Source organism: Coptis chinensis, chromosome 7, assembly GCF_015680905.1.
Source record: "Coptis chinensis isolate HL-2020 chromosome 7, ASM1568090v1, whole genome shotgun sequence".
NCBI lineage: Eukaryota > Viridiplantae > Streptophyta > Magnoliopsida > Ranunculales > Ranunculaceae > Coptis > Coptis chinensis.
The window spans coordinates 42,495,978-42,516,314 of record NC_141462.1 but is presented as its reverse complement, the minus strand read 5'-3'; the positions used below and the strand labels follow the sequence as shown (position 1 = coordinate 42,516,314).

General features: G+C 39.6%; 2 long non-coding RNA genes across 6 annotated transcripts; one reads left to right on the top strand and one right to left on the bottom strand.

The window, feature by feature from the left end:
- Window positions 1-4,598: 4,598 nt before the first annotated feature.
- LOC147487606 (uncharacterized) lies at window positions 4,599-7,897 on the bottom strand. Of its 3 annotated transcripts, none has more exons than XR_015202034.1 (4): window positions 7,669-7,897; window positions 6,634-7,265; window positions 5,302-5,466; window positions 4,599-5,138 (listed from the first exon to the last, which is right to left on the bottom strand). It is a non-coding gene; the product is annotated as an uncharacterized LOC147487606 (long non-coding RNA). The 3 variants fall into 3 exon arrangements; XR_015202035.1 differs by having other exon boundaries at window positions 6,634-6,827; XR_015202033.1 differs by having other exon boundaries at window positions 6,634-7,897.
- A 200-nt stretch (window positions 7,898-8,097) lies between these two features.
- Window positions 8,098-19,256, top strand: LOC147487605 (uncharacterized). Of its 3 annotated transcripts, none has more exons than XR_015202032.1 (7): window positions 8,107-8,273; window positions 8,392-8,499; window positions 9,691-9,768; window positions 9,954-10,033; window positions 10,232-10,439; window positions 11,121-11,182; window positions 19,036-19,256. It is a non-coding gene; the product is annotated as an uncharacterized LOC147487605 (long non-coding RNA). The 3 variants fall into 3 exon arrangements; XR_015202031.1 differs by having other exon boundaries at window positions 11,118-11,182; XR_015202030.1 differs by lacking the exons at window positions 11,121-11,182; window positions 19,036-19,256 and having other exon boundaries at window positions 8,098-8,273; window positions 10,232-10,530.
- The last annotated feature ends 1,081 nt before the right edge of the window (window positions 19,257-20,337 follow it).

Here is a 20,337-nt window from a genome sequence, read left to right as displayed (position 1 = left end):
AAATTTGCCGTCGTAAAGGAGTGTCTTGGGATAACCCATCCGCCCCACACAAGTCTCTGCCATCTAACTTTTACATCTTTTACCCTCGGGGCTTCATATGCACTTCTCGGCGTGAATTTCCCACTCGATGAGGTTTCCACACCACTTTCGATCTTGAACTAGATGCTTGTTGATTCGTGTACTCAAGATATCCTCTCGTAGTCTATTACATTGATATTCGTACCACTTCGTTCCAATCACCTTCGGTAAGAGTTGATCCACTGTGGCATTTAGTGGGAGCTGTATTTCAAAGAATCGTCGCTGCGCATTGAACAAAAGAGGGGCTACTATGACACCATAGATCGTGCCATACTAATGTATCTCTACCATTAGTGATCGAAGTAATGAATGAGCTCTCTCGCTTCTTTTTTTACGCTTTCTGTAAAATGTTCCGCCATGACCATGAGCAGCCTTATGGATCACATCGTCCACAAGTATTTATGGGCCAAAAGGTTCTTCCATACCCAAATAACCCAGATGCTACTTTCCTTCGCGCTACTTTGAAGACCAAACCACAAGAGGCTCCTTTGTTCCATACTTCCATATTCATGATCCCCGGACCCCTTCTTCCTTTGTCTTGCATGTGGTTCTTCGCTCGCTTGGTGCACACATCTCTTTGTATCGGTACCACTCCACGTAAAGGTCGCGACAAACTTTTTCAACTTGTTCAAGAACTGTTTTTGGCGTAATGAATGAATGTTGAAGCCCAATAAACATGTAGTGAGCCAAGCAATCGATAGTATGAGTTACAATCTACCGCATGAGATAGCGGTTTTGCTTTCCAATCCTTGATTCTCGCTTGTGACCTTATCTATCGCTGGTTGACATTCTCGATTCCAAGTCTAGCGATATATGAGAGGAAGTCCTAGGTATCTCACTGGAGGGGAGACGAGTTCAATACCTAGAATCCGAGCCAAAGCCAAACTATCCTGTTGTCTCATAGCACCAGTCATGATAGTGGTCTTCAAGGAATTTATCGTAGCCCAAGAGTGCTAAAAAGTACCCCAAACATTGTCTGAGTGCATATATGGAATCCACTTCCCCTTTACAGAAGATAAGTACATCATCCGCAAAAGCCAGATGCGTGAGTTGACTCCTTTTGCATTTAGAATGGAATTGGATCCGCTTATTTTCCACACTCTCTCTGATTAGGCAGCCAAGAACTTCCATTATTAGCACAAACAAATATGGAGATAGGGGATCTCCCCCGCCTTAACCTTCTACCTCCGGGAAAAACCTTCAGCTCCATTTATGAGGACGAATAAGAAGGTGTGCTAATGCATAATGAATCCATTTTTTCAGCTTGGGCGGAACCGAAATCTATCCATCATGTTCAAGATGGCCTGCCAACTCACCATATCGTAGGCCTTCCTTATGTCCAGTTTTATAGAGCATCTTGGAGTTCCATGTTTTCTATCATATCCTCTTAAAACTTCATGGGATAAAAGGATGTTATCCTCAGTATAGATCTCCCCGATGAACGGTGATTGTCGTGTACTAGCTCTGGTATCACCCTCTTCAATCTGTTGGTGATGACTTTTGAGACACATTTGTAAATCGTGTTACACAGAGCGATCGGCCTGAAATCTTCCACTTTAGCTGGCGAAGCCACTTTTGGAATCAGACATAGAAATGTAGCATTTGTTCCCCGGGGCATTTTGTTTGTTCTAAAGACATTTTTTATGGCATTCACAACATCCACCCCTACTGTATCCCAACAAAATTTGAAAAAGAATGGGTTATACCTATCTGGACCTGGCACCTTATTGTCATCCATCTCAAACAAGGATTCCCTGATCTCTGTGTCACTCACCTCAGCATCCAACATCGTTCTCATACCTGAGTCAACACTATCTCTGACATTCAGTTCCGTGAAAAAGTCGCTTTCACTCACCGGTGGCGCTGCAATACCCATCTGCTGCGTGAAGTACTTCACTATGCTCTGTGTAATTTCTGCCTGTCCATGCACTGTTTCACCCTTATCATTCGCTATTGCCCATATACCCTTCCTGGCTGCCTTTTCTTTCAATGAGTTAAAGAAAAAACTCGAACACCTATCCCCTTTTGTCATCCATTGAGCTTCAGCCTTCTGGTCCAAATCTATTGCTTCCGCTCTTGCAAGATCAATATATCTCTGCATTGCCTGTTTTTCACACCATCCCAGCCCCACATCCGATGGATTATTCTGTAGGTGGATCTGTGCATCACTTAACTGCTGCCTTGCGGTTATAACTCTCTCATGTAAATTTGAGAAGTTTCTCCTAGCCCAAGGTCTGATTTTCTCCTTTAGCATCTTGAGTTTGTGGATTAGAACATACATGGGATTAGCATATATACGTGTACCCCAAACTTCTTCTAGAATATTTTTAAACTCCGGTTGATAAACCCAAAAGTTGCAAAATCTAAAAGGAGTCGGGGACCGGCTAAAGTCATTCCATGTGAGCAGCATAGGGGAGTGGTCGGAAACTCCCTGAGGTAGGAATTCAGCCCCTGAATTAGGATATTTTTGCATCCACAAACTATTTACTAGACATCTATCTATTCTTGACATAATGCTAGCCGCACCCACAAATTTATTCCACCAAGTGTAAAAGAATCCACTAGCATTGATATCAGTTAACCCGGCATTCTGAAGACAAAGAATAAAGTCCTGGGCTTCTTTAGGATGCATAGGTGTGACCCCTGTTCTTTCATTCGCTGTTCTGATGTTATTAAAATCCCCCGCTACACACCAAGGTTTTGTGATTGAGCTCTGTAGCCTAATCACATCTTGCCACAAATCTAACCTCTCCTGAAAAGAATTGCTCGCATACACCACTGTAAGGAAAAACTCTTCCGCCTTTGGTAGAATTCAACCCCCGCAATGAATGAATTGCTTTCGATCATGTCTATCTTCTTTACCTTCACCACAAAAGGATCCCAAAGATACCCGATTCTCGCGACCCAACTTTCTCATAATTGTTTTCATGCTCCCATGTAGGACAGCAAATGCTTCTTATTCCATCATACTTCTCCTTTTTCACTTTTGTTTCGAGAATCCCAAACATACATAACTTCTTTTCAACTCTCACCTTATTTATTTCCTTTGCTTTCAAAAGATCATTCGCTCCTCTCACATTCCATACACAGATCGGACCTATCATTAGTGATGATTTTTTTTGTTCTTTGTTCCCTTGGGTCTCCCCCTCTTTTTACTTCCTTGCTGTTTTTTTCCACTGGCTGATTGGGTTTGTTTACCTTGGCTGCGAGTCACAACTCCACCTTGAGCAGGCGTTTGAGGTTCTGCAGACAATGGAATCAGATTTCTATCTTTGAAGTATTCCGTTTCTTCTTCAGATACTACTTCGTCAGACAGCTCCCCCAGCCTTGTGCTTTCACTGAATTTATTGAATTCATCCTGCTCCTCCTCATAGCACATCAAAGGGTTAAACCCTGTAACTATTTCAATACCTTGTGAGGTCTCCTCATAAGGCACTAAGGCATTGTCAAAATCCCCCACTTCCATCTCTGAATTAACCACCCTGTTGTCATATGTTACCACTCTAAACTGCTCCTGTTCATTTTCTATACCACTTGCCGACATCGTATCTCTCAGAACTTGCTCATTTTCATATTCTGCCCTTGTCTGAACTCCCTGATCCATCTCACAATCCTCATATCTGCTATCCCTATTCAAAACCCCACTAAGCTCAGTCTCTTTTACTGCTTCACCATGTTCAACTGCCTCTGTGCTCATAGATATCCCTCGCTTAGCTTAGCCCTCTTCTGTTTCTGTCTCAGACGACCTCGATTTTCACCACCTCCTCTATCACTGGCAGCATCACAACGCTTTGTTCAGTCTCAGATCCACTATCTGGGTTTCGTATTTCTCCTTCCTCACTGGCGTTGCTATTTGACAACTCCGCTCTATCTGCAGCTAGGGCGTCTGGGTTTTGCCTTGCTGCATCTTCAGCAACACTTGTGATCTCTACCCCTGTTTCAGTCCTTAGCGTGCTACTCTCAGGAATAGTGACCGAAATGTCCTCCATCACCTCCTTCTGTCGATCATTCTCCCCTATGTTACCTTTCCTCAAACACCCTGCAGTCTTATGACCGAACTTCCTACAGCAGTCACACATCTTGGGAATCCAGCCATATCCCACCCAAATCGTTCTAATGTTGGGAATCCAGCAACACTTCTTATAGGTTGTTTCTTGATTCCCATGCGGATTTGGATAATTACCCAAGCATTCCAAGTAAAACTGGGGATCTGGGTTGGTGTTTCCACCCCCATAATCATAAGACAAAAAGTAAAAGGAGCATTACAATTTTTACCTTCTCAGCAGAATAGAAAAGAACTTTAAGCAAATAAACCTCGCTGGACATTTCAAATGTACTTGTCGGAAAATATAGTCTTCTAAATGGCCAAAATCAGTTTCGCTTGAGGAACACGAAACTAAGCATTCTTTCAAAACCTTAAAAAGACAAAACACGAAAACAAATCAACTTACTGAGGTCGGCAATAAATGGGTAGTCTTCAGACCAAGACAAACTAAGAACAGAAAGTGCTAAATAGAAGACATACACAATTTTTGTCACGGCGAGTGTTATGACAAACTCTACAATATATGACCACCAAGCTACATCTGACAGTATTTCTAAACTGATCTGAAAAAAAAAACGAAATCACCTAGTTGGGCAGAGAAAACACTGCTCAACAACCATAACAGAAGGGAGTATCTCAATGTATAATCTACACCTTAATGTAACTTCATTTACATGTAGCGCGCAATCAGGCTTGAAGCAGGGGTTTCCATTTTTCAAGTGAGGCAGTTTTATTCCCCAAAAAGCAAAAATGAGACACCTGAAGAGGCTCACGGGAGCTCTACCAGCTTCCTTTTGAATTCTTCCACGTCCATGCCATATCTTTTTCTAGTTACCCTTTTGATAATCAGTTTCTTCAAAACTATGGCTCTCTTAAGCAAAACCTCCAGAAATGATAGGGCATCCGTACACATTCTTAGTTCTCCAATCTCAAAGATTTTCACATAATCAAATATGCTCTGCAATGGCATGTTGTCTATCCAATATTCTTCTTCCGTTTCTGGATTCATGTCAATCTATTAAGATGAAAAAAAAGACATGAAATAGCGCTCAATTGTTAATAACTAACTCAACTAAGGATGTACATGTACCTCAACCTGGTAACACAAAAAGAAATATACGATATTAGCGGAGATATACATTTCTTTTAAAACAATATACTCCAATCATGGTTAATACCTGATCAAGTCGTTCCCAGGCAAGAGTTTCTATGTGGGGGAATCTCCCGAGGAAATTAACTGCTGCATGGATATAAGAACCACTAAACCAATCACTCAACACCATGTATCTTAGATTATGAAAGTCGGGAAGCCTTCCAGAAAGTTCTGGAAAATCTGTTAAGATCTTACAACAGAAAAGGGGACAAAAGAAGGCCAATAATAAGTAAATATGATCAGTACGCAAGCGTATACTTGTTGATGAAAGAGACTTCAACATCATTGCTAGATTAGAATATTTACATGCTATTGACAACCAATTGTATGACTAACAAAAAACGAACTAAAAGGAACTGAATAATAAAACTGAAAATAAACAACTAGAATGGTCAGAAACAATTAATCTGCATTCTTAAGCATATGTTGCGCACCGCAGAGTGTTTTCAACATTAAGCTTATAGGTATTTCTTGATTGCAAGGTTCACCAAAATAAAAGTCGGTAAAACCTTTGGGCGATGATACCAAAGGTCTGGAGATCGAACCCCGCCAGCATCAAAGAGTTACAGACTTGCCAATCCAAAAAAAACAAACACACACACACACACTATGACAAAGTGCTAAACTCTATTTTTCTTTTCTTAATCTTTACAAACTTTCCTAGCCGTTCAACAATAACAATAAGAATGATGATTATGATGATGACGATGATCCCACTCTATCCAACTGAAACACATATCTTTAACAGAATGGAGGGAGAAAAGGAATCATTTTTCACAAACTCTTTGTTCGCACCAAACAGTCAAACACATAGGATTTGCCAAGTTTTAAAAAAAAATGATTTTTAACATCCATTTTGCACAACGTCTTTTGGATTGGGGTATGATAATAAACTCTTTGAATAACAAAGAATAAACCGTCAAATTGGGAGCTCATGTAAATAGGTTGTACATAATGGATGTGCTTGTTTGCATGCAAAAATTTCCATGCAAACTTGAGAGAATGGATTTGAAAAAGAACAGGGATGTTCCAAGGTTATATAGGTGTTGAAAATACAAGTAAAAAATTCAGTTTGGAAATGGTAGCAGATTTTTCTCCTAATTTGCGTCCTTTTTAGAGTGGAAACACCTACTAAGTACTAACTACACAACAACAAACACACTTTTATTCAAAACCTCTATAATCTAACTCAAGTTTACAGGGAAATCTTTACAAATAAACATGCACAATCAATATTGATTCCCGTGTTAGGAGAATGCTCTTGTTTTCTCCTCAACCAAATCTCAGCCAATGCCAAAAAGCTACGACATGGAAAACAAAATTATAATGAAAACTAAATAGCAGAAAACATACATACCTCAATAGATAAAGTATTCAGCGCGCATTAGAGAATGCGCATTAAAAATCCCACCCAGGACTTTAATAAAAAACTTGGCACACTCTTCTTTCCCCATTCGGTCGTTGTATCCATCCGTTTTTATATCAATGTTCGCACTAACGAAAGAGGATAGGTTCTCCAAACAACAATCCATATACACGGTACTCACATACCTGAATGATTTAAGATTTGGGTTACAGGTGCTAAATTTAAAAGAACCATTTTTATTAGTTCGCAAATAGATCAGTTCCAAATTCTCACGCAGAGGAGCAGATACAGTGAGGACCTTAATATGTTTAAGATTACATTCGTTCATGACCAAATTTTCCAAGACCAAGCAACTCAACACAAGCTCTCCATTGGAATTCACATTTGGAAGTTGAACTCTGTACAAATACAAACTTTGAATCCGCGCAGCTGTAGACATGGAATTTGGCAACTGCGTTTTTCGATAAAAAGTGAGCTTCATTTCCTTAATATTTGAAGTAAATAGGTTGTATGGCAATTCAAGAGGTTCATTAGGTTCTGACTCTACAATAAGTTTCTCAGCATGTCGCCCTACTGCCCCAATTATCCATGTTGAAATATGATTTCCATCAAGAGCCTCACGGCTGTTGAGATTAAACGTGTCTACATTAGAATCACTAAGCATCAAAACACGATCCAAAAAATTCATGAAGTGGATTAATTTATTTTACCTCCCTTTTCTAGGGAGGAAATCAAGATGGAAGTTCAGACTGGGAACCGATTTCCACAAATGCCTCCATCTTTTGAGAGAAGGCTAGTTTGAACAACGACTTTCATGTCCAAGAAAGAGAGAATGTGGTGGACTAGTGCATCTGGCAAAGCACTAAGTCTGTCAACTCAACGCTTATTAGATGACTTTGAGCTATTCATCTTCAAATAACTTAAAATTGCAGATATTGTTTTCTCTAGAAGGCCTCTGAATGCTTCAGAGGATAACAGTGGCAAAAGTTTGAATTCTTAATTGAGCCGCTGAATTAAAATCCATACCTGTTTTGCCCTTACACAATTAATGCTGACAATCTCTCTACTCTCTAGAAATCCATGCTTCCCTTAATCTCCAGAGATCAACTCTTCGTATTCCTCAGTATTGAAGTTATGGTGTGTTGGATTGGAATGTGAAGAAATGGGTGCTGATGATAGTTTTGCATGTTGGAGTTTGAGTCTTTGGGAGAGATAGTGGGACTGGCAGTCAACTGTGTAGTATAGAGCGGCAAATACACGAATCGGACCCCAAATTAGCGAACATACTATAGGGCGTGAAAGTTGACCCATGTTTTATTTCAAAACAGGACGTCTGACCCACTTGATGATATAAGCCAGAAAATGTGAATTTCCTACCCTGCTCTTTTTCTACCTTCTGGTTAATACCGTTTTACCCTTTTTCAAACGCAAATTACTTTCTTGACCATTTGTACTTCTTCCGACAGATAACCCATCTTCTTCTCTCTCAACTATTTTTCTGTACTTTTTTTACAGAAAGAAAACTTCATCTTCTTCTCCCTCTTCCACGTGCTCCAACTAATCTAAGAATATAATGGAGCACCTTCGAATCAAATAAATTTGTAAGATTCATTGAAGCTGCGACAAAAAAAGTGAACTTCTCTGTCTGTTTAACCCTCCTCTACTGCTCTGTTTCCTCAATTGATTGGATTTTAGATTTTTTTTTTTTTTTTTCCCATTTTTAAGAAATTTTCTTTTGTTTATATTTAGGAAGTTATTTTGTGAGCCACAAAAGGGGGAGAGGGATCTGCAACGTTGGATTAATTGTCTCAAACCATGAAAGCTTTTGAATCAGTAGAAAGAACTATTAATCAACAGGTTTGTCATTTTGGTTTGATATAGGTTATGTTAACTGATTTTAATTTGCCTTGAGTTTAATATTGAAGTTTTGTTTTGAATGTTGCATTTCGTTTTATTTGTATAGGTGTTGAAGACGATTTAGTGAATCCATCTAACTTGAACTAGAATTGATTTTTATCGGTGTTTAATTTCTTTAAGATAAGCGTAGGTACACTTCCCATCTCTGGAATTTCAGTCCTCTCTCTACAGATTAGAGATGCTAATGATATAATTTTTTTAAGAACTACAAATTTTGCATCAATGCCTATCTAATCATGAGTGAACATTGGGCACTTCGCAATTAATTAGTGTTAATCATCCACTATATATCTTATTAATCCTTTATGTCTACACATCATTGAATCAACGACAAAGCTCACATATTTTCATGGGTATGAAATTCTTTTATTTAAAACTATTTTCTTTTCTTTTGTTGTATAACTTTCATATGGCCTTGTGCAACAAAGAATTGTATCCATGTTTCAATGGAAGTAGTTTAGATATAAAGGATTTAAATGAAGTCTGGAGTTCTATGTTTCTAACATTTTAGTTTAATTTTAGAAGATGTACCTTGTAGCTGCTACAAGGTCGTCTGACGGGCCTGATTTCAAGCTTTTCATAAGCTATAATGCTATCATTTAGTTGTGTGTCTGTGTGTGAGTGTGCATGTTTGTCTGTGGATGTGGGTGTGGATGTGTTTCTCGGTATGGGTGTTAGAGTGTAGCCATGCAAACATAAGGGGTCATAAGTGAAATGTTTGGTCCTTAGAACCTTTTTACTCGCTTGCCATATATCCTAAACGTTGGTTGTTTGGTCCTCAGTAATGCTACAGCGTATCATGTACTGATTAATTGAAATTGAAGGTTTATTCTTCTAATTGTTTTCACTTATTCAAATGGGAACTTTTAAGTGTGGCTAAACTTTACATGAATATATTCTTTACATGTGTTGCACTATTAAAGCTTGTTACATATGTTTCTTATTCTTGGAATGTTATCTAGACTACTTAGTATTTGATGTACTGCCACTTGAATGGCAATATCAGTACATAGTGTGTATAGGTTGTAATTCTTTCCTGATGTTTCTGAGCTCCACCTAGAAGAGGAAGATTGTTTGATTACTCGGGGTTAATAGAATTTATTATTCTAAAGTAGTTTGTTTTTGGATCAGATTCTATAGCAGCTGATTTGTACATAGGTTTTTACACATGTGAGGCAATGCATGTAGACAAACCTTAAGACAAGAAAGGTGCGCCAAGTTTTCTTGCTTACTGTGGTATTCTCCAATTTTAATGGCCGTTCTTTAATTTACTTGTCTCTTTTTTTTATCACTGATTCTTGATGGTTTCGGTACATTCCTTTGTAATTTTTGTTTTCTTTAGATCATCTCTAGTTGCCTTTTGAAAACTCTGCCATATGCTTCATGTTTATTAGGTGACAACTGGAAGTCATCTCTTTTAGAAACCTGCAGGCAATCAAGGGATAACTTGTGCCTACAACATCTATTTCAAGAGGTAAATATATACTAGTAGCACTTGCAACAATATTTCATTTCCACTCTACAAATGATCGAGTTTTTTTTTTGTTATGGCGGTGAATTTAATTTGGTGCTCCTTTTTAGTGAAGATGCATGGTAGCATAAGGCAAAGCAATACTTTATGATTTTTTGTCTTCCTATTCCAGATGGTTTGTAATACAATCTGTTTTGACAGAGTGAGTTACACAAGTGGTTATCTAGATGAATCTGAACTAGGGTTAAATATGAAGCTTTGAATCAAAGATCATCAGGGAAGGTCTCATACTTATCAATGTTCTTATTGTTTATAGAATGAGAGTGCTTTGTTAGTGTTATTCTGTATTCAAAGTTTCCCAAGAATTCGAGAGGGCTTTGGATGGGGAATGAGAAACATCTTGAAAAAGGTTGAAATGCTTGTATTGTTTGATTTTGTTTCAACTTCTTAGATGTTATATCTATAAATTCAAGAGCGAACCATTCTATATATATATATAAGCTTTCTCTTAAACGGACATGTTCGTGGAACAGCTTATATAGTGTCTTGAACAACTTATATATAGTGTCTTTAACAACTTTTTAATTTACGCTTATTAACTTGTTCGTAGGCAGCTTATATATGACACTATATAAGCTGTGCAAGACGCTATATAAGCTGCTCAAGACACTATATAACATGCCAATAAACGGACAATCCGTTTAAGAGAAAGCCTGAGTATATGTCTTCCAAATGTTATTTCTCATATTATCAGGGCAGTAAGTATCTTATAAGGTCATGCACTCATGCACGTGCCTTCTCTTAAACGGACATGTCCACTGACGAGCATGTTCCTGGAATGCTTATATAGTGTCTTGGAACGCTTATATAGTGTCGTTCAAAACTTTTAATTTATGGCTTATTAACTCGTTTAACGGATGACACCATATAAGCTTCCGATGACACTATATAAGCTTTCGAAGAACATGTCCGCCAATGGATATATCCATTTAAGAGAATTCCTCCTGCACTCATGTATGGACCTTGTATTGTTTTTTAGTAGTGTTTTCATGTATAAGAAGTTTATATTGACTTGGTCTTTCCCCAGAAGAGAGAAGAAAGAAGTGGTTGTCTCCACATGATTGGCTAGTCCCCCGACTATGAATTTGGATGGTATTTTTTTACTTTATGAAATTGAATATTTGTGTCATTGTATTTGCTATCAGTGGATCCATAAGCTCAAAATGGAAAGAGCGCTCACTAGTTGAGAGGTTGATGGTTTGAATCCATCTGGCTTAGATTTCATAAGCAATGATGGTTATAATCTCATATGCAATGATGTTGCAATGGATGAAACTACCGCCCACATTTTATTGTAGAATCATAAAACAACAGTAGAACTGTATATCAGTAATTAATGGTCGAAAAGTCTATATAATGTCACTGTAGATATTGCATGTGGATAAGAATATTACATTGACAAGATAGTATAGAAACTTTTTTTTTTTTTTTTTGGTGCAAATCATACTATTTTATATATATCAATCTTAAACAACCCACCCTCACACCCATAAAGGAACACAATTTGTATCAACCATACAATTTGGAAGATCAGAGTTACCTAGCTGCTGATAGGCCCAAGCAGCTAGGGAATCTGCATCCCCATTGAAAGTTCGACTAATCCATTTAAACTCTACAGAGCTACTAACAGGTACTAGCGAGGTAATATGGTTTGTCATGGTTTCCCATTCCCATCGACATAGATGCCCTTGTAGTGATCTGATCACCTCTTGGTTATCGCCTATACACACAAAATGTGGCTTCCCAAGCTTCCTTGCCAGCAAAACCGCCGCTTCAACCGGTTCCTTCCATTTCGGATCACCGCTCCCTCTGTAGCTCTAAATCTTCGGCCAAATTGCCTGGCATCGCTTCCTTCATCGTCTCTTGCTTCACTCCGCCCCATCCCAATTCCACGTGAAAAGATGCATCAAAGCTTATTATAATACTATCATTTGGAATAATGGGAAAAAAAAGATCCTCAAAGCTATGTTCAAGTTTATCCGAGCTAAGGTTAGGGGTGAGATGTTCTTCTCTCGAAGGCACGGTAGCTCTTTGTCCGCGCTTTGTTTCTTTTTTCCACGAGAATTCTTTCTCTGTTGGCTTTCTGTTCTCAAATTTGAGCTCATTTAAAGATTCCATATGTGATATAGAATAAAAGCCATGTGTATCCCAAATCCCGGTAGCTTGATCTTTTGCCTTCTTTATCAGCTCCACAAGATCATCATTATCCAATCTCGTCTTAGAGGAAGATCTTTGTGTTGTCCTTAGCCCTAGAATAGAGGCGCACCACCGCAGTTCTTGTCCATTCACAAGTGAAGAAAAGATGCTCAGCTGTTTCCAGCTCCCTTAAGCAAAAAGGACATGATAAATCCCCTTTTATCTTTCTTTCTGCCAGAATGTCTCCCATTGGAAGCATATGCATGTATAGCTTCCATAGGAACATCTGAATAAAAGTTGGTAGTGGGGATTTCCACACCTGGGTGAGGGAGTGGGGGTTGCAGCTAGAGCTTTGTCCCAACCCATCCTCAGGTTTAAGGAACCTATATGCTGATTTAGCAGTTAGGTGCCCAAACTTGTCCCCATTCCACTTCATCTTGTCAGCCAAAGCTTGCTCAGGTCTAACTTTGATAGACAGGATGTGGTTGCTCAAGTAAGAATCAAAATGATTCCTTATCTTAGTCTCATCCCACCCACTTTTATCACTTAGGAACAGCTCAGAGACCACCTTGTTCTGCAAACTAGGGTTTTCCACCCCCAATTCTTCCAGGGTTACTGGTTTATTCTTACATTTTAGCCATGGGTCTTTGAGCAGAGAAGTTGTTTCCCCATTCCCAATCCCCCATATTAAGCCCCCACTAATGGCATTGAAGGCTTTGTGTATGCCTTTCCAAAAGTAGGAGGCTTTGTCAGGGGTTTTGTCTACATCTCCAATCCAGTTCTTCCCATATATGCTGAACAAGGTCCTTGTCCATAAGGAAGAAACATCTGTGGCAGCCTTCCATGGAAGCTTTGCAAGGATAGCCATATTCATGTCCCTGGCCTTCCTTAGCCCCAATCCTCCAACTTGTTTTGGTTGACAGATAGAGTCCCACCCTTTGGTGTGGACACTTTTTGTTTGTTCCTTCCCAGACCACCAGAATTCCCTACATGCTCTGTCTATCTTATTGCAAGTAGCCACAGGGAGCAGATAAGTTGACATAGCATATAGGGGTATGGTCTGAGCCACTGCTTGGATAAGAGTTGTTCTCCCACTTGGGATAACACCTTAGCTTTCCACCTTTTTATCTTAGTATGGATCTTGTCTACCGGTGTAGTCAAAGTCCTCGACTTTTTCCTTGATAGCATAATAGGCACTCCCGGATATTTCTCTTTTGGAGAAATTTCGATTTTCCAAAACCTCTTGAGTTTCATCTTATGTCTATAGTTGACATTCCCTCTTGAAGAATACACTAGACTTTTCATAATTTATTTTTTGCCACTGAAAGACAAGTAATCATCCGAATTTTCTTGATTACCACCACTCTACCACATTTGCTTTAGTGAAGAGGATCAAGTCATCTGCATATAGCGGATGAGTGAGAGCGGGAGAGTGTCTTTTGATTTTATCCCATGTACCTGCCCTCTTGTTCAAAATTTTTGGCCACCATTCTAGATAAAGCTTCGAGACCAAAATGAACAAATATGGGGATATGGGGTCCCCTTGCCTAACTCCCCTTTCAGGGATGAACTTCTCCAGAGGGGACCCATTGAGCATGACTTGGAATGAGACAGTAGAGACACATTGGTATATCATATGTCTCCATTTCTCATTGAACCCAAGTTTTTCAAAGATTTTGTCAACAAAGCCCCATTCCACCCTGTCATAGGCCTTGGCCATGTCAAGCTTAAGAGCAATCCAACCCTCTCTCTTAGATTTCATGTTTTTCATGTTGTGAAAAACCTCACAAGCAAGGCCAACATTATCCCCAATGCTTCTGCCCTTGATAAAAGCCCCTTGGAATGGGGATATGATATTGTTAATCGGACCTTTTCGTCACGTTAGCAAGAATTTTGGAGATAATCTTGTACCCAAAGTTACTGAGACTAATAGGCCTGAATTTAGAAGCATGGTCTGGGTTAGCAACCTTAGGGATCAAAGCTATAAAGGTTTCATTTACCTCTGGGTTCAGGGATCCCAGATTAAAGAATTCCTGAACAAAACCAACCACAGTTGGCCCTATGGTATCCCAGCACTTCTGATAAAAAATGCCTTGGAACCCATCAGTCGGGGGGACTTTAGGCTCCCCATCTTTTTGACCACGTGACCCAAATCTCCTCGAGTAGGAATAGCGGTGAGCCTTTCATTTTCGATAGGGGTAACACAAGGTTGAAACAAATTAAGGATGTCCTCATTTGTTTCGGGTTGATCGAGGTGAAAATCTCCTTAAAGTATTGATTAAGAGGTTCCCACCTCTGTTCTTCCTTCTGCCATTCCCCTCATTATTCCTTATCTTTTCTATATTATTTTTCCTTCTTACGTATATGGTGGATAAGTGAAAGAACTTTGTATTTTTCCCACCATCTTTAAGCCGGTATTAGATGACTTTTGTTTCCAAAAGTCTTCTTCTTTAATATACCAATCCTGGAGCTCCTCTTTAAGCTTCTTAGCTTTGGTATAGGGTTCCTATCTTTGAAAGGCTTGGACGAGCGAATTGAGCTTATCTTGGGTAGCCTTTATATTAGTGAAAATATTCCCAAAAACATGCTTATTCCAAAGGTGAGATCTTTCCTAGTCCTCCTCATCCTATTAATAAAGGTTCTCGGGGAATATCGGCAGATCGAGTTCCAAGCTTTCTCGATAACAGCCAAGCATCCCTCATTTTGAGCCACATATCAAAAAACTTAAAGGGTCTAGGCGACTTTTTCAAACTTTATTTGCCGGTTATAAACAGAGAAATATGGTCAGAGGTAGCATTGGCCCAGGTCCTGATCTGGGCATTAGGGAAAGAAGCAAGCCACTCAGGTGTAGCCAAGGCTCGATCAAGCCTTTCCAAAATATGATCTTGAATCCTCCTATTGTTGCTCCAAGTGTATTTAGGACCCTTGAACCCTAAATCCACCAGCCCCAGATCAGTAATTAGGCCATTGAACTCCTCCATGCTTTTAGTGATTTTACTTCTTCCCCCTATTTTCTCATCTAGACTAGCAATGGCATTAAAATCCCCAAACAGGATCCAAGGTCCTGGGATCAAAGGGGCTAAACCCCTTAGCTCGTTCCACACTTTATTCCTATTGTGTGCAATAGGTTCCCCATACACAAAGGAAAAAAACCAAGGCTCCTTATGGAAATAATTGACAATTTTACCTGTAATTTGGTGTCGTGAAGCTCCAAGAATTTCTAGATCAACTCCTTCTCTCCACAAGGCGCGGACCTCCACTCCTTCCTAAGCGCGGGAACGACAAAAAAGACCCACTCATCTTGGGTTGTTTACTCGGTTTCTTTATTCCTTCTTGACTTGCTTTAGTTTCGGACAAAACACATTATATCAACTTGAACTTCCCCTAACAGGTCCTTTGGTTGTTGAACCGCCCGTGGTGGTACCTATCCCCGGCAATTCGGGCTTGGATCGTCATGGAGACAGAGGCGTGAGGGGCGACCACCGCGAGCCCCGAGGGAGAAAGTGGACGACCACCGTTTATGTTATCCTCACTTCCCTTTCTTCAGTAGTCTTGCTTATGGGTCGCTCCCTCCACAACTAGAGCCTTCCCATCGTGTTACGATCTTTGGCTTTTACGTAATGCGGACTCTTTCGAAAGCACCGTAGAATCATCCATAGCCGGAGGTATTGGTTGGTCATCAAACGCGTCACATTAGATCCTCTAGGCCGACCATATCTTGGGCCTCATAATTAACAACTTCTTGATCTGGGTATTCTAGTCCAGCCTCGAACCTCAAATCTTCCTTCATCTCTTCAGAATCTTATGTATCCACCTCCTCATCCGAAGTCGACTCGGATCTTCTTCATTTGTTGCGGTATTCCGCTCGAGGAGGTATTCATGCTCTCCTCCTCAGTCCCCCTCGTTCACTTTGGGATTCACTTTCGACCACTGGAGATTGGAACAATTGGCGTTCCCATTGGGATGAGTCTATCTCCTTCCCCTCTATTTCTCATTTGATCTGCTTGTAACTTTGCCCTTTTTGATCTCTTCACCGCCTCTAGAATGCTCCTTCTCCGCCATTTATACTTTCCCCCCCGACCATGGGTTGATAAATTTCTATTGCTAGACTTCCTTTTCTTTTATTTCCAGTATTTCTTACTCCATTAGACTCCTCTTCCTTCTCTTCCAGCTCTGTGATCGCATTTAAACTGATATGTAGCCTCCTCTTTTGCTTTATTCCTCGAGATGCCTTTGTCTTGAAACCTCGTCCACGCGTCGCTTTGCTTTGGAATAGAATTACGCTTTTCTGCTCCGCGCCGCGGCGGATATCTCCTCTTTCTCGGTGGATCTCCTTGGTTTTGCTGAACTTTTCCTTGGAACTCGCTGATTGTAGGTGTTGTGGTGGGTTTTGAGGGCGGCGTATCCTACTACCTTCATCATGCTTGACTTGACTAGATTGCGCTCCAAGTTGGACACATTGATTCTCGGTCTCGATCTTATCTTGTGTTGCATTCTCTCTCCCACCTTCTTCCCTATTTAAAGCGGTTGCTCTTATGTCCCTACCATTCGTTTTGTTAATGTAACCCATCTTATTTTGTGGCCTTTCAAACACCACCAGCTGGCCTCTGCCTCTTTTTTCCCCAGGCCCCAACAAATCTATCTCGCCTTTCTCTGGCCCATGTCCTTTGGGCCTAGCTATCCTTTCTATCTGAGGGGGAGGTGGGGGTCCGAAATCTTTGAATTCTATCCGTTGTAATAACATCCACCGTGTCGCGCTAGCGTTGTGATTTCCAGTCCTGTTTTCCTCCTCGGCTCTTTTCTTGAGTATTGGCCGTTTTTGTCTCTATTAGCTTCAATTTTTTCGGCGTGGCGATTATGCCATCTATCTTGTCTAGCTCTCGGCCCGTACCGCTTTTCCTCCGATTGCCGGAGGCGGGGCATTTCTTCCACTCTTAGCTTGCGGCTCTCCTACTATGACTACCCTTTGTTTCCCGGTAAATGCTATGCCATTGAAGAATTGTGGGGCTTTAGGATGGGATGAGAAAAAGGTTTGATGGCTTTCTTTGGGGTTCCTCCGTTTTTGATATATCATATCTATATTGTGCCCTAATCGGGCAGTTATATTGGTCGTGTCCTATGATGCAGCAGTATAGCGAAGATTTCAAGCTTCTCATACTTGAATCGACTATCGGTATCCCCCTGTTTCCAATTTGATGTTACGCTCCTTTGTTAGACGTTCTTTAATGTCCATTTCTATCTTTACTCTGGCAACAGGCTGGTTAAATTCTGGCGGGCATGATAGATCGACTTCACATACTTCCCCAAGTTCTGCGCCAATCTTCCGTACATTTGCCTGATTTATGCGTACCTTTGGAAGATCCCAGATTTGTACCCAAAACTTAACAAAATCAAAATTATAATCCTCCATCCGGTGACTTCCCCTCCACTCCTTAATTGATAGGATGTATCCATATATGTTCCATGGCCCGTTTTCCAGTACATGTGATCGTTCTTTTTCTTCTTCAAACATAATTTGGATATGATCTCTATCCACCATTTCCAAGCAGATTTCATACTTTGTTTGCCATAATCTATGCATTCGCGCACTTAAATCTTCTAGTCGTATTTTGTGCCCTCCATATATCTTACCCACAAGAGTGAAGCGGTCCATTTACTTGGTGCGGACCATTTATGCAATCCAATTCAATCACCCTTTGTGCTTTCTTCCTGAAGAATAGATTAAACATGTTCTGCTGAATCTCCTCTATTCTCTTGTTTCCTTCCAGAAGCATGTCTGTGTCCTGGTGTTGTTCCACGCTAGATTCCATAGTTGCTTTCCCAAGCTGATAAAGTGAGGTGAAGAAACAAGGATCAGGGGTTCTCCTGCTTCCTATGTGAGAAGTGAGAAAAAAAGGCCGGCTAATAGATTACACGCTGTAGATTAGATGACAGAGAAGAGATTAAGAAAGAGAAGCTCTGTTTTCGCCCACAGGAGAGGCTCTAGGATGCAGTACCAAGTAATGGATTTTGTTGGACTTGTATTATGTAGCCTTCTTCACCCATAGATTCCACTATTTCTATCTAATTTTGTTTCATCCATTTCATGAACGGCGAAATCCATTATTAAGTACAAATTTCAGTCACGTATTGAGGAGATTTAACGTAGTTTCCAATACAAATGTTAGGCACATACTGAGGAGATTCTACAAGGATGGTTTCTAGCACCCTTGAAATATCAATACTCTACGAACATCACAACCAACTAGTTTAGTGTCGTTTTAGTCAACTCATTTGCAACCAAAATAATACGGCAACACTATAAGAAAACACATACCAAAACCGTGGGAAAAACTTTTTTCCCCATAGACTTGGACCGTCGCACGATTGTGGCTTTTTGTGCGTGGTAATGGTTCGTCCACAGTCATGACCGTCGGCAAAAGGTCATTTTTTCCTACGATTTTGGGCCGTGGGAAAAGTCAGTTTTTCCTACAATTTTGGTCCGTGGGATTTGCAGTTTTTTGCTACGGCTATAAACTGTGGCAGAGTTTAGTTTTTTTTTTTTTTTGTTTCTTAGGTCTTTTCACTTGCAATCAATAGAGACCTCTACCAATCACCTAACAAAGCTTTCATAACCATCTTATACCTCAAAATCACCATTTCTATTCATCCTCATCATCCCGAAAGATATAGAAGGGAGCTTTATAAAGCAAATGCTTGAATTTAGCTAGTAATAGATCTTAGTTGCTTGACTACAAATTAACCAATTCTAAGAACAAATAATATCTTGATTTGATTTTTGACAAATTTCTTTTGTTTCTCTTTCCCAGTTGATTGTGAAGAAAGCCTAATTGCTCCCTAATACCTCAGTCTCTGCTTAAGCATTAGGCCAAGCCACTATCCTCAAGACGAACCACTAGTTGGTTAACATACAAGATATGGATTGATTTTCTTTTGAATTAAGATGTATTCTTTTATTGGATTTGAATGTGTTAATGGAATTTGTGTTTATGAATGCTGTTTTGAAATGAAATGGATTATTCTTTATTCAGACTAGGCTTTCTCTTAAACGGAATGTCCGTTAATGGACATGTTATATAGTGTCTTGAGAAGCTTATATAGTATATATAAACTGCCCACGAACAAGTTAATAAGCGTAAATGAAAATGATGTTCAAGACATTATATAAGCTGCCCTGTGAACATGTTCGTTTAAGAGAAAACCTGATATTCAGATAACTTATATTAGATGTATTCAGTAGTCTATGTTTGTTTAGAGTTAAAGTGCAGGCCAAATTCATTGTGGAATCTTATTATTCTATTTCGTTGCATCCACATCCACAAGACAATATGGAAGCCTAGTAAGACACCATATAAGGTTATGCCAATAACGAATACAAAACCAACTAGTGGGCTTTGTTGAACTTGTCTCATGTAGCCTCCTTTACCTATAGATTCTACTATTTCTATCATATTGTGTGTTTCACTCCATTTCTAAAGGGTGGTCAATTATTTAGTTGACCTTTCAAGAAACGAAAGAAAACAAGTATGATAGAAGTTTTAGACTATGGATGAACAAGGCTACATGAGACCCCCCAACTAGCAGTTGGTAAAATCTTTAGGTGATGATACCAGAGTTATGGGCCCCCTCGAACCCTGCTTGCATCAAAGAGTTACTGGTCTCATTTAAAATCAGGTTTACCAAAAAAACAAAAAAAACAAAAAAAAAAAAAACTAACTACATGAGAGTATGAGACCTTACAACCAAAGTGAGAGTGCACTCGAGTTTAGTTTCGATAGATGTTTCAACATAAAACTTTAAGGACTTGATGCGCATCTTGTTGCATGCTTGTCTTAATTATTTGTAAAATTTATTATCAATAAAATTTCCACTTGATTAAAAAAAAAAAAACCTACATGAGAGTATGAGACCCTAGCTATGACCAAAGTGAGGGCACACTCGAGTTTAGTTTCGATACATGTTTCAACATATATACACAGTTATGCAGGCTTTCTCTTAAATGGACATGTTCATGGGGCATCTTATATAGTGTCTTGAAACAGTTTATATAGTGCCTTTAACAACTTTTTAATATACACTTATATATAACACTATATAAGTTGTGAAAGACA